A 13,636-nucleotide genomic window follows, 5' to 3' on the forward strand; every position below is an offset into this window, starting at 1 on the left:
TGTTTCTAGAGGCCCAAACCTCTTTTCCTTCATCTCATCACATCCCTACAATTTATCACTCTTTGTTAAAATGGCATGAATGATATATAAATGGTATAAAATGGTATAGAATCTCTCAAGTCTATGAAATAATTCTTTGGATTTTCACTTCTTTTTTGCCATGTGCCTGTATCATAAACATTTCTCCTCTTATCTTCTTTTATCATTTTAATTTGCAGGGCCCATGTACTAAGTAACATGTAGTAAACCTAAGAGGGCAGAAGAAACGTTTTTTTTTTTCCCAATGCTACACTTCCCATCTCTAGTTTTTCACCTAGAGAAATGGGTATGTTGTAAGCTGTAATCAAGTAGGAAATACCTCATTGTAGACAATATTGTTTGGAAAGCTTTGCTGAAATGGGGTATGTCATTCAATGTATTACTTATTCATTGAAAGCATATTTATTAGGTACCCACTATATATCGAATCTATAGATACAAAGGTTTCTCTGAGAAACAGTGACTGTCTTCATAGATCCTATATTCTAGTAGAGAGAGTCAAGAATTAAGCAAAGAAACACACAGTTAATCATTTCATAAGAATAGTGCTAATGCTATGGAAGATAAGTAAAGGATATTGTGAAAGTATATTGCTAACAGACCTGACCTGGATTGGGAGAAAGAGGTGATCCATAGAGATGTCCTTGGGAGGGTTATATATTTCAGCTCAGTGCTGAAGAATGGGTAGGAATTAACTACTATTGTTATTTGGCCAGGCAAAATCTAAATCCCTTTTTTTATTTGATAAATTTACCATTTAGTGATTTTTGGTAGGAGCTGTGTAAAAAATATTGGAAACCTGGGGCGCCTGGGTGGGTCAGTCGGTTGAACGTCTGACTTCAGCTCAGGTCATGATCTCGCAGTCTGTGAGTTTGAGCCCCGCGTTGGGCTCTGTGCTGACAGCTCAGAGCCTGGAACCTGCTTTGGATTCTGTGTCTCCCTCTCTCTCTGCCCCTCCCCCGCTCATGCTCTGTCTCTCTCTCTCTCTGTCAAAAATAAACATTAAAAAAAATTTAAAAAAAATACTGGATATTCATTTTCCCAGCATCAATTGAAGTTCGAGTACGGCCACATTTGCATAGGTTCTGCCCTCAAGACATAAGTATGAAAGACTGAATTGAAAAGGAGTGACACAAAAAAGAATGGGCAATGGGAGGGATATTTTCTGTAGGTATCAGCTGATGTAGCAATAATGAGTTGCTTGGGCAACAGACTTGGCAGGGTGAACAGCCACATATGGAGTTTGGCATTGAGGACCATCATGTCTGCACTGCACTGAGTCTGGAGTGATTCGGCATGTGGTTTTGGCTTCGTGACCACAAGCTTTGTTCTCTAGCCACCCCCGTCCCAAATAAATCTGTGAGCCTCCTAACAGCTTTTAATAATTTCTTTTCTCCTTAGTCAGAGTTGAGTTTTGTTGCTTATATCCAAGCAAAGAAGGAAGAGCAAGTGAAGAAGAGCTCCCCAGTGGAGATGAGAGTCAGGGTATGCCTGCCACAGCTTGAGCAGCCCAAGTTGCTGACCAGAAGAAAATGACAGACAAGGCTTGCGAGGTGGTCAGGGACCACAGAGAAGTGCACTGAGGCCATGAAAAATATTCTTCACTTTAGTGTAAGAGCAATGAGAAGTCAGTAAAGTGCTTTAAGCAGGCAGGAGACAGAATAAAATTTGCATTTTTAAAGGTCATTCAGTGATTGGAGACTTTATGCCAGAAATTACTGTAGCTAGATAAAGAGCGTGGTTGTGGAAATACAGAGGAAAAGCTAGATTTTTGATATGCTGTGAAGTAAAATAAATAGGTTTTGGCAAGAGGTCAGATGTGTAAGAGTAGAGCATTTCACACAACAACCTGTTACTTGTTCAACAAATGGAGGGATTCCAGTATGCATGCATTCTCTGGCTGGTCTGATTCACATATGCTCTGTGAAGCCAAATATAGTGAGTAGAATCACATAGTTAGCACACAAGGCTGTTATTTCTCCTGTTCTCTTAACCTAAAGTGATTAAATTAGGTTCTTCTGCATTTCACATGGTCATTCTTCAGTAGTTTATAATACATCATGTCTTCAGTATGAAGGCCCATATTTTAAACTCTCCAGCATCTGCTCTTGTTGAAAATTGATGCCCTGCCTGTGCATTCTGACTTCTCACCTTCTATTTCTGAGTCTTACCAATAGCCTACTTGTGTTGTTACTTGATATCATGTTTCTGATCCTTTGCTTTTTCCAACACCAGTCTTGATTTGTGGTGATTCTGATTTGTGCAGTTTCCATCCCATTATTGTTATAAGCCTTGCCCTGGTTTCTAACGTTAGTGCAGTGTGACCAGGCATTGTATTGGTAGGATTTTAGGTGTGGTTTTTCTCAGTGCTTTGTACACTATCTAACATCATGAGGTAGGGCACTTGTGTGGCATAGTCCTCAAGGACTCTGTTCACATGGCAACCTAGAACACAACTGGCACTAGCTTATGAAGCAATCTTCAATAAATATCTATTGCATGAAATAAGAACAATATAGTCATTATACAAAAGGGCAGAAATTATTAAAAGTATCCATGTTAGCCTGTTCTAAAGAGTTTAACATAAAGCTCATTTAATTCACTGTGTGTTTGAGTTATCATTTGTATTCAATTCAATATTCAATAATATTCTGGTATGCTGGGTCATTGCTCCCAATTCTTCATTACTGTCTCCTAATACACTTACAGCCATACCCTTTGGCATGTGATTTTTGGGTACCTCCCTTAGACACGGTATATACGTGCCCACCTCCGCTAACATTTGACTTAGGTGTATGACTTGCCTTGGAAGGTAGAATATAAGTGGAAATGTACACACCACATGCTATGAAAGGCTGTAAAGGTGATTAATTTGACTTAGCCTCCTGGAATTTTCAGCCTTAATCAGAAGAATGTCCCCCACCTAGCCATTTTCTCTTCAGTCTGACTCAAGAAGTAGAGGCTGTGGAGTAGACCTGAATCCAAATCAAAGTCAGAAGCTCGGCCTACACTAGCTCAAGCACAGAAGAGCCCAGCCAAGATCAACTAAACAGCAGTTGACCTGAAGACTCATGAGTGAGAAAAACACATGTTTATTGTTGGATGCTATTGGTATCTTTGTGGTTCCTTGTTATCAGCAATATCTCAGTGAAAACAAAAACAAAACTTAGTAATGCCAATCTGTGTTTCAAAAGTACTACTAATAAGTAAAACATCCATGTTCCCTGCCAGTGCCACTAGAAATGTTAAATAGCTAAACATCTATCATCAATTTTGGTGAATTAATTTTATTTAGAACCTGCACATTCATCTTGAAAAGTAGGTCAATATCTCCCTGTAGCCTTTCATCTGTTCTATGTTTAATGAAGTAAAACTTACCACTCTATAATCTTTCCAAATCATATCATGTTGAAGAATAAGAAACATATTTTGAATGATCACAGAATGTCATGTTTTAAACTACTTAGTTTCATCATAAGCACCAGTAAGTAAAACATCACATAGATCTAAAACTTAATGAAAATAGCACCCTGGAACTTTCTAGATTTACATTAAATGTATTTCATACAAATAATTCATACAAAATAAAGCAATAAAATCCAAATAGAGTTGGAAGTGTCTATCACTGAAGTTAATTGCCAGTCTTGGTGTAGGTACAGAGGTGAAAGCCAACATAACAATGACTTCCATTTACTGTGACAGGCAGTGTCATAAGGCATTTATGTATATTATTTCTAATGGTCTTAATAGCTCTGCAAGGTAGACATTATTATCTCCATTTTAGAGATGAGGATACTGAAGCTCAAAAAGGTGAAGTTTTCCATCTGAGAATACACAGCCACTAAACCAGGCTTCAGACAAAAAAAGATGTGTCTGATATCATAACCACAGTGCTACTTACACAGTGTCCTAAGGCCATTTGTCTTTTAATATTTCAAATAGCTAGATATTCATAGAAATGTTTGCTGAGTTGAATTGAGAAAGGACAGATACTCAATTCTACAAGGGATATATCAGCAAAACCAGCCACTTTACCTCTTTTTCTACCTTTCCCCTATGGCAAGAGTAAAATTATTCCCTCTAAGAATATCAAACTGTGCCCAAATTTATTTTGATGTTGTGTTAAATTTATCTGTTTTCATAAGAAATATAGGAAACTTACTAGATCTTTAGCATCCATGCTTTAATGGCTCCTGAATTGGCCAACTTCTTAACCTAGACATTCCATTTAATATGAATAGTTCTGCAACCCAGCATGAAATTTTGATTTTCCAGGAGCAATCCCTTTAGACAATTAGAAACATCTTCTTTATGATTTTTTTCTTATATTACATGCTGCCATATGGCAACAAGAATCTACCCAGCAGAGCATATGGAAAACTTGCCATGCATGGGAAAACATTAAAGAAAACTATGGAAACAAGAGATGCTGCCATTGCTCATACCACTGCATAAGAAAGTGGCTCACCACTCGTGCCAAAGCATAAGTAGTTGAACATATCTCTTATGTGTGATTTCTATTTTACGTGTTAAGTCTGGCTTACCAAGCAATACCCTGCCAGTGTTAGTTCCTGTTTGGATGCCAGTTGGATGAAAATGCTTTTCTATGTAAACCGTGGTCTAGCATGGCTAATCCAGAATGTTCTCTGCCTCCCACCTTGAAGAGCCTATTTTATTCTTAATCTTCACGTACATCACCATTGAATTAGTTTCTCAGACTAAATACTTCCAAGCCGTTCTCAATTACTTCTTCTCTCTCACCTCCCATAATGCAGCTAGACACAAATCCCATCACTTTTACTTAAGAAGTATTTTTAAATATGGTTTTTCTTTTCTATCCTCACTGCCCTTATACTTAAGCATTTATCTCTTCCTTGGAAAACTGCAGTAACTGTCTCTGTTCTCTCTCATCTAAACCTAGTCTTTCCTCCCACCAATCTATCTTCCAGCTGCTGCTGGAGTTAACATTCTAGAGCATAATTCAGGGCAAATCACTTCCATAGTTCAAAACTACTGTTGATTTGACAGATGGAAAAGAATAAGACCCAAATTTCTTAGCTTAATACCTCAGGGGCTTTGTAATCAATGCCAATGAATCTCATCTTCATGAATGCTTGTGCTCCAGCCACACTATTTTTATCTCACCTTTTCCTCAAACACATCAGACCCTTTCAGATCTCCAGGTCTTTTGTAAACTAATCTTCCTGCCCTGGAATCTCCTTCCCCACCATCTTTACCTTGCAAATTACAATTTATATGTGAAGTGTCGCCCTCAGGGAGGATTGGTTGCTTCTTCGATGTTTCCAGAGCTCTCAGGGTGTCATGCTATTTTTTCTAAGTTTTAGTCTCCGTTTCTGACAAGTTTTATAATGTCTGACATCTAAAAGATATTTAATAAATAATTGCTGAGTAAATGAATGAATGAATGGTACAGTCTATCTATTTTAGAATGATCTCATTTTCAACACTTCTAGAGTTCTTTAAAGGAGACTTTGGAAACTGTAAAAGAATAAGTTTGGGGAGGAAAAAAAACAAAAATGTAGGGGGAGATGTTTTCATATGTAACATTACATAATAATTTGTCACAAATAAACTTAATTTATTAAGTGGATCCCCAAATGCAATTTAATATCAAACCAGTCTCAGGTTATTCTAAGTCATCTAGATCTAGATAATGAAGTCTCTTTCCAGATCCTTCAATAGTATCACATATTTTCTTGTTTTCCTTTTGTTTAACATAACAAGGACACGAGTCCTTGCAACTTGGCTGCTACAGATTTCTGGAATCCTTCTGAATTTCAGGTTCAACTTCAAATATTATTTGTTGAATGCTTACCATCTATCCCACATGCTTTTACTACCCTTACATATATATTTATCTTTAAGGGATTAGTCCTTACTAGTAATTTTTTTTCCATACCCCCCTCTTACCATTGCTGATTCCTGCTGCTTCTGAGTTGCTCTTGCAACACTGCCTGGTTTGCCTGATTCATGAGTGTTGCTCATGTGCAATACTACTTATGTTAAATGTAGTTTCCCTCAATCTCCCATCTTTCCTGTTTGTTCCACAAGCGCTCCTAAAGCTAAGTCCTTTCTCTTTGGGCCATTTGCCCCCCAATATTAGTCTTAATCTTCTTGATCCTCTAGAAACTTGGGCATGGCCAAATCCCTACATGGTTCATGATGCTATTGATCATGTATTATTTCTGGTCTTGCTAACTACTCTGACTACATAGCTCAGCTTGCTACTTACTAATAGTCTAACTCAAACTATTCATATCTGTCTCACAGCCTGCTCTGACAGCATCCCTATGTCAAACATCAAAGGCTTCCTAAAATTATAGATAAGGCTCTAAGCCCTTTTTAAATCCTTTAACTCCCTCTTTAATTTGTACTAATCTCCCTCCCTATGTAAATTGCATATGTATCTACCAAGGTTCTAATTTTCTTAGCCCATTCTCAGATAATCAACATTGATTATCAACTTTTAATAATTGATGAAAGTAATTTTCCTAAAGGAAGAAATTATAAACACCTTCTACATGTATTATTCATCCTTTATAGTTCTGTGTGAGCCTCAAGAAAGAAATATATTGAGTCATACATAGAGGAAAGAAGAAAAAAAACCCAACAGTGCTACATCAACCTTGAGGCTGCTAAAACAACTATCACAATAAATAAATGTCATTGTCTTCTTTACCTACTGAATACAAGTTTCTGGCAGGGCTGAAAGAAGATGCTGATAGTTTATATTTAGATATTTCAGTACTGTTCAAAGTTCATTCTTTATTCTGCGCAAAACACCATACAAGTTTATCAAAACTCAGTATTTTCTTGACAAATATATGTAGCCCACCGTTTGTGAATACAAGCATTTTCCAAAAGTTTGCTTATAATGTGCTCATGTGGAACTTCATTTCCCCCAGAGAACTAATGTTTTAAGTTTGTCACCCCTTGACAAAAGTTAATTTCACCAAATGTGACAAAAACAAATACTAATAGCATTGATTCAACTCCATAAAGCCCTCACTCATATTTTTTTTTCCCATGGCAGCATATATTTCAGATTAAGATTTGGCTGACAGAAATATATCTTCCCCTACTAAAATACTACTGTCAGCTAATGTCAGGAAAGACAAGGCAGGGAGCAAGTACTCCCCAGACTCCACAACATATGACCTCTCAGCATGTGCAGGACAAAAGAGAACCCTATAGATCAAGCATTCCTCCAGGAGTTATAAATTAAGCAACAAATGCTTAGAGTCAAAAGGCTTTCCTAATATTGCCATGAATTGAGCAAAGATGGATCACACATCCATACGTGTAAGGAGACACTAGAGAGGCTTGTCTATTTGTCATTTCAAGCCAGTACTTAAAAAAAATATATTCATAAAATCAAATTGAAGTTCCTAATCCAGGCAGTCCGACTCTAAAAACAGTAGGTAGATAGGTAGATGATAGATTTTAAAAAGTGAACCATAAGACAAGAACTGTCTTGTCTTTTATTTTTATGCTTCTAGACCTTACTTGATTTTTTTTTTAACGTTTATTTATTTTTGAGACAGAGAGAGACAGAGCATGAACGGGGGAGGGTCACAGAGAGAGGGAGACACAGAATCCAAAACAGGCTCTAGGCTCTGAGCTGTCAGCACAGAGCCCGATGTGGGGGCTCGAACCCACGGACTGTGAGATCATGACCTGAGCCGAAGTCGGACACTCAACCGACCGAGCCACCCAGGTGCCCCGTGGCCTTACTTGATTTTCAAAGCCCAACTCAACTGCTAGCTCCCATCAAATTGTAAAGTAAAGAACTTTAATTGTCTTCCATGGCATATAGTAGATATCTAGTAAATATTTGATTCACTAATTAAAGAATCTCCTCCATAAAAATCTCCTCTGATCTCTAATAATTTCATATTCCTCTAAATTTTCATAGCATTTTGTCTATACCCTCTTCTGTTTGGGGTTTTGTCTTTATTTCCATTTCCTGTGTGATAATTTATGTTAGTTATTTATGTGCATGGCTTATGACCCTCATATCTAATTTCTTTGTAGACAGGGTTTACATAGTTAATTTTCACACACACCAGTCAATCAATATTTGTAAAAAGAATGAGCATCTGGAACATCTAAGCAAATCAAGTTTTGTTTTGTTTTTGAATACTGGTTCATAATGGAAATATGGTAATAAGAATATTTTGCACCCATGTAGCACTCTTTGCAGAGTACAGATGGATCATTATTACAAGGAGAAGTTTTAAAAATAAAATTCTGCTTCTTAAGGACAAATCAGTTCTAAAGTAGTAATTTAACTCTCCAGAGATGCTTTGGTAAAACAGTTTATCAAGATTTCTCTAAGAACTATAGAGTTGGTATGCACGCTTTTATTTTGCAATTATAAAAATGACACCTTTGAGAATAATAATAAATTTCTGATAGTTTTTAAAATAATAAAATAAGAATTGTTCTCAGCCAGTCTGTGTATGATGCCGAGCTTATTACTTACTTGTTATATCTAGCATTAAATATAAAACCAGCAAGAGGCAGGAGGAAATTACTCAGTGTTAGGCCCCCAACTCACAGAGAAGCTAGACTGTCACTGTAGAAACCATAACAGACATGACACATGAAATCAGCAACACAACTGCAATATGAAGTCACAATTCTATTTGTTCTTTGATAATGTAAAAACACCAGGAATGTTTCATCCAGATAAAAAAAGGAAGAGCAAAGAAATACTATGAATGCTAGGTCATCAAGAGTTGCAGCAATGCCACATCATACAGTGTACTAGTCACCATCAGCTCCTCGCTTGGACACACACACACACACACACACACACACACATACAAGCACACTGCCAACTGATGAGCACAAAATGTATAATACAAAGAACCAAGGTCATGACCAGAAAATAGTATCATTAAAATAAAATACTGTGTGGCACACCCATCTTCTAGTGTAGAAAATTTATTTGACCTGCTCTCAATCTAGGCCATTCAGAAGTTGATTAACTTGTGGATCATCCCGCGCTTCCTTTGGTACTTGTAGCAGAAACCAAAACAAGGGAAGGAGTGACAGTGAGTAAAGAAAAGAACTCCACTTAGTTTCTTTGCAGCAAACTGGTTAAATATTGTTGGGAGGGGGAACTGAAACTTGTAATCAAGTGAGGGTTTTCATGACCACTGGACTTCATTTTTTCTGACTCAGAACTCTATTATAATAGATAATTGAGATCCATCTTTAGGGCATTAAGAAAAATGCTTCTCAGCAGACAGTGTCAATTTGGAGGGAGAAAACTGAAAAAACTGGAAGACAGACAATCTGTCCTTCTACTCCCACCTCTGGCCCAGCCCCACCACTGATACTCTTTGGAGGCTGCACAGAGCAGCTTCCTGTGCACAGAGTGAGAAATAGAGCATGATAACTATCACCTGCGCCCTTCAGAATTGTGGGTTACCATAGCAGCAAAGCACTTCAGAAGTACTGACGTCATGTGTTTGGAATTGGAGTATTAACCTAAAGGACCTAATGCTGTTTCTCTCAGATTAAAAAATAAATAAGTAGTGCTTGCTTTGGCAGCACATATACTAAAATAATAATAAATAAGTAAAAAGCTTACCAATAAATACATAGCTACGTTGCTTTACCTTAAAGTGAAAATTTTTAGATCATCTGCCATGAAAACGGTTGACAGAAAAACCTATGCACTTACAACACCCCTACTAAGAGATCTAGGAGCATTTAGCTGAAGAAAATCTAAAACTGTCAAGAAAGCAACTTTATGACCATAATCCTTGTCTGCTGAGAAATCCTGCAATGCTTTCATCAAGGACATCATGTTTTCTCAGATGTTCTATGAACCATCCCACTCTGGTAATTATCTGCTGCTGAGTAAGTCCTTTGCATTTATTCAAGGCTATCCCCATAAAACCCAACCAAGATGGCTAAAACAGATTAACTTCTCATCAGTATGCTTTAAAAGTAATATAAAACAGATTCCATTTACCCCCTAAATGTTTTTCTAGAGAGATTATACCTAAATCTAGACATTACTATGGGCATCTGCAAGGTCAAACAACATTTACAGAATAAGTCACTTTTCCAGAAAAGATTACAGTAGATTTTTATTCCTCTGCCATTTTGTTAAAAAGTCTCCCTAGTTGCTGACATTACCCTGAAAGTTATTTATGGGTAAGATAAATAAAGCTTCCTTTATTTATGGGTAAGATAAATAAAGTTGCTTTATTTAAGATAAAGTTTATTTATGGGTAAGATAAATAAAGTTGCTGACATTACCCATAAAGTTATTTATGGGAAAGATAATATGGCTCACCTCAAGATTTTGGGGGTTTCCTCAATCATAAACAAATTAAATTGTTTTAAAGAGTATTTTAGTTTATTCTAACACTTTAAAAATTAAGGAGGATCATACGGTTTACAACATAACCAGAATAACTGACTACCCAAAGCATTTCATTTCCAACCATGCTAGATAAAACAATTTACTGAAATTGACTGTAATTACCTCTCTAGAGTAGTTATTAGTGAGCTGATTAAAGGCTAAATTCATAAAAATTGTGATACAGATTTATTCAAAAAAATATCAAATGCCTTTTATACGAGTGCTCTAATGTAGTAGGCAGCTAATTTTTATATACTGGACATTGACTAGGATCTCTACTTGATAAGGTGAAATTGTGTGGGAGATATATTCTTCCTTTCCTTCATTTTTCCTTCTTTTCTTCCTTTTTACCTTCCTTTTTCACTTCCATCCTCTATTCTGGCTTCCATTCACATATTCAAGTTAGGAGATTTAGTTAACATATTTGCCGAGCCTTCATAAAAGTTTAGGATGCAAAAACGAATGAAATCTATTCTTAAAATTAGAGGTATATATACACTAATCCCCATAACCTGTGAATATGTTATTTAACATGGCAAAAGGACTTGGCAAATAAGATTAAGTTTACAAACCTTGAGATGAGGAAATAATCCTGGATTGTCTGAGTGGACCCAATTTAATCACAGGAATCTTCAAAAACAAAGAACATTTTGACTGCAGTTAGAGAAGAAGGAGATGACTGGTCATCTGAGAAATGGCAGTAGAAAGGACTCACCACTCTCCTACTAGTTCTGAGATGTAGGGGGCCCTTAGGAGCAAGGGCAGCCTCCAGCTGACAGCCAGCAAAGAGACCTCAGTCCTACAACCACACAGAACTCAATTCTGCTAACACTTTAATGAGCAAGCAAATGGATTCTCCCCTAGAGTCTTCAGAAATATGCCAACACCTTGGCTTTAGCTCAGTGAGAGCAACACTGGACCTCTGATCTATAGAGCAACTCTAAAATATAACTTAGTGCTATTTTAGGCCACTAACTTTGTAATAATTTGTTATGACAGCAATGGAATACTAATACAAAGGGGCTATAATCTAGTGGAAAACAAGAAATACGACACATTAAAATAAGATATGGCAAATGCTTTAGGAGTAGAATAAGGAAAGTACTATGAGTGTATTAATTTCCTGGGACTGCATAACAAAGTACCACAGATTGGGTGGCTTACACAGTAGAAATTAATTTTCTCACGATTTTGAAATCTAGAAAGCAGATTTGGTTTCTTCTGACTCCTCTCTTGTTGGCTCATAGACGGCTGCCTTCCTGCTGTGTCCTCACATGATCTTTCCTCTATGTGTGCACATGTTGGTGTCCTAATCTCCACCCCTTATAAAAACACCAATATAGGGTATAATAGGGCCCACCCATATGACCTTATTTTACCTTAATTGCCCTTATAAAGTCCTCACCTCCATATACAGTCATATTGTAAGAATTAAAAGGTTAACATGTAAATTTGGGAGGGACAAATTTAGCCCACAAAAGTGGGATTACTGAGTAAAGAGTAACTCGGAAAAAAATTTATAAAGGAGATTATATATTTGATTAGACTATTTCTCAGGCAAAAAAAAGGAGGGGGAGGGGCATTAAGCTTGAATGGATTACCATATGCAAAGTCACTGATTCTTTAGACTACTAGTCTTTCTTTGATAAAAACATTTGATCAAAAAGTACTAGAAGAATATATATTTCAAAGTCAAATTCCCTCTACCTGCTCTCTACCATCTGCCTTTAGACAAAGATACAACCCCTCTTCATAATCTTGTGTATTCTTCCATATGATTTGAATTCACATGCAAGCATGTATTTATTTACCCCAAAAAAATGGATATTGCTGGGCTACTTGATTTTTACAATTTGAAAACATGTATTTAATACATATCTCCATAATTATAATGACTATATAGTATTCCATTTCAGGAATATACCATAATTTATTTAGTCCCATTTTTTTTTTGCTCTTACAAATAAAGCTGCAATAAACATTTCTTTATATACCTATATTTATCTATAGATAAATAGATGAAATAGACTGAACTTAATGGATGCAAAAGATTGTTTTGTTATTTTTGTTGATTTTTTTGTTGTCCTTTTACTACTGTCTTTAACAATGGTTCTAAAAGTATGGTCCCTGAACTATCAGCATTAATATCAATATCACCTGGAAATTTGGAAATGAAAGTTCTTAAGTTTCAGAGACACTCCCAGACCTACTGAACCAGAAACTCTGGAAATGAAACCTGCAATCCGTGTTTTAACATGCCCTCCAGGTGCTTCTGCTGTATGTTAAAGTTTAATAATCACGGCTCTAATCTCTCCCCCATTTCTACTCCTTCAGGACACCTCAGGCAGATCCCTTAGCTTCTACATATCTTTCCATTTCACTACTATTTTCAGGCATTAAAACGTCTTATAGAGTTTAAATAGAAAATTTGATTTTGCAATCAATCCCAGAACTAAATAATGACAGTGCAGAAAGGTGAGATCATTTATTCTTTCTCTTTTTTTCTTTTTCAGTCCCATTTGTCTAAGCTATTTTTGAATTTCTTTTTCTTTTCTGAGACCTGGAAGAAGAGTTGGGGAAAAGGGGAAACCATTTCTTAAATGATTAGTGCTATTGTAATTCACCATCAGGATCCTCACCAGGCAGTTACTCAAATGCAGATTTTCTGGAAGACCCCCACAGGCATTTCTAGTTTGCACAGTACCAGGATAGGGGTGATATACTCTCTGGTTGACCTCTTGCAGCTCACTACTCCATCAGCCCCATCAACTGCCTCTCTACGCCCAGGCCTTGGCAGCCCACTGCACAGTCTCTTATTACTGGAATTGTCTTGCCCCCAAAGTTTACCATGTTGATTGATAATGGCTCAAACGTGGTTATCCTCCATAGCAGTGGAGAATAGCAAACCCATAGCAAATTCATGCATCTGTGTCATGCTCATTGTTGGGAGTATAGACGAGTCTTCTGCTATCCCTTCTCTCCCAACCTTTACAGTTTGAGAGGTTATGATAAAAAGTAATCCTTTTTCCATCTGAAATAAAAATCAAATACATGAGAGACATAGGAGTCCAAAATGGGGGGGGGGGGGGCAGATGAGCTGTTATTGATAAAAGCTTATTTGCAGGAAATAGCTTAGAACTTTGCTCATAATACTTGCTAATGCATCACCCCTAAATGAGATGGAATTATCTG

At 36.8% G+C, this 13,636-nt stretch overlaps 1 long non-coding RNA gene across 1 annotated transcript in view; it reads right to left on the reverse strand.

The window, feature by feature from the left end:
- Positions 1-11,075, reverse strand: part of LOC122224872 — a 60,537-nt gene extending 49,462 nt beyond the window's left edge. Inside the window, exon 1 of the long non-coding RNA XR_006204971.1 lies at positions 11,017-11,075. This is a non-coding gene — a long non-coding RNA (uncharacterized LOC122224872). The remainder of the gene's footprint in view (positions 1-11,016) is intronic.
- Positions 11,076-13,636: the final 2,561 nt, after the last annotated feature.

This window comes from Panthera leo, chromosome B4 (genome assembly GCF_018350215.1).
Source record: "Panthera leo isolate Ple1 chromosome B4, P.leo_Ple1_pat1.1, whole genome shotgun sequence".
NCBI classification, from domain to species: Eukaryota; Metazoa; Chordata; class Mammalia; order Carnivora; family Felidae; genus Panthera; species Panthera leo.